Genomic DNA, 1522 nt, shown 5'->3' with positions numbered 1-1522 from the left:
ATAGCCAAGAAATGGAAGCATCCTAAGTGTCCATCAGTAGAAGAATGGATAAAGAAGAGGTGGTGCATATACAGAATGGAAAATTGTTCAGCCATAAGAAGAAAAGAGATCTTACCATATGCAACAATGTGAATGGATCTAGAGGATATTATGCTCAGTGGAATAAGCCAGGTGTAGAAAGACAAATACAAAATGATTTCACTCATTTGTGGAGTATGGAAGCAAAGCAAAACAGAAGGAACAAAATAGCAGTGGACTCACAGACATCGAGAAGGACTAATGGTGACCAAAGGGGAGTGGTTGGGGAAGGTGGATGGGAAGGGAGTAGGGGAATAAGGGGCACTATAATTTGCAATCACAATATAGGTACGTTATGGGGATGGTGCCGCATGGAGAAGGCAATTAATGAAATGACTCTCATCTTACTATGCTGATGGACTGTGACTACAATAAAGGGGGTGAGGACTTGACAATATGTGAAAATACTGAAACCACAGTGTTTTTATGTGAAACCATTATAAGATTGTACATCAATGACAGTTTAATTAAAAAAGGTAATGCTGGCCTTATAGAATGAGTTAGGAAGTGTTATCTCTGCTTCTGGTTTTCTGGAAGAGATTGTAGGAAGTTCGTATTATTTCTTCTTTAAATTTTTAGTAGAAATCATCTAGACCTTGTACTTTCTGTTTTGGAAGGTTATTAATTGTTGATACAATTTATTTAATTAGATATAAGCCTTGTCAGATTTCCTTTTTCTTCTTGTGTGTTTTGGTAGATGGTGTGTTCCAGGGAAGTGTTTCATTTCATCTAAGTCATGAAATTTGTAGTCTGCTGCTCATGATATAACATAACTCTCCTTTCAATGTCCATGTGATCAGTTGTGATGGCTCATATTTCATTTCTGATACTAGTAGTGTCTGTCTTCTCTCTTCTTTTCTTGGTTAGCCTGGCTGGCTAATATTTTATATGTTTATTGATTTTTTTTCAAAGAACCATCTTTGGTTTCATTGATTTTTCTATTAATTTCCAGTTTTCAGTTTCACTGAGTTCTGCCCTAATTTTCAAAAAACTTTTAATTCTCTTTGAGACCTAATCTTATACCCATGTGTTATTTAGAATTGTGTTGTTTAATATTCAAATAATTTGGGATTTCCTAGTTGTCTTTCTGTTTAGTTCCATTGCAGTCTAAGAAAATACATTGTATGTATGATTTTCATTTCTTTATCTTTGTTAAGGTATGTTTTATGGCCCAGCATGTTGTCTGTCTTGGTGAATATTCCATGTGCCTTGAGAAGGTTGTATATTCTGCTGTGGTAGAATGAAGCATTCTAGAAACTGTCAATTAGATCTAGTTAATTAATGGTTCTATTAAGTTCAATATTATCCTTATGGATTTTCTGTATTCTGGATCTTTTGTCTGTCACTGCAGTTCTATCAGTTTTTGCCTCATGTATTTTGATACTTTGTTTTTAGGAACATATGTATTAAGGATTGTTGTGTCTTAGAGCACTGGCACCTTTAT

The sequence above is a fragment of the Manis pentadactyla genome, unplaced genomic scaffold (genome assembly GCF_030020395.1).
Source record: "Manis pentadactyla isolate mManPen7 unplaced genomic scaffold, mManPen7.hap1 scaffold_416, whole genome shotgun sequence".
NCBI lineage: Eukaryota > Metazoa > Chordata > Mammalia > Pholidota > Manidae > Manis > Manis pentadactyla.
Note: the sequence above shows the minus strand (reverse complement) of the source record.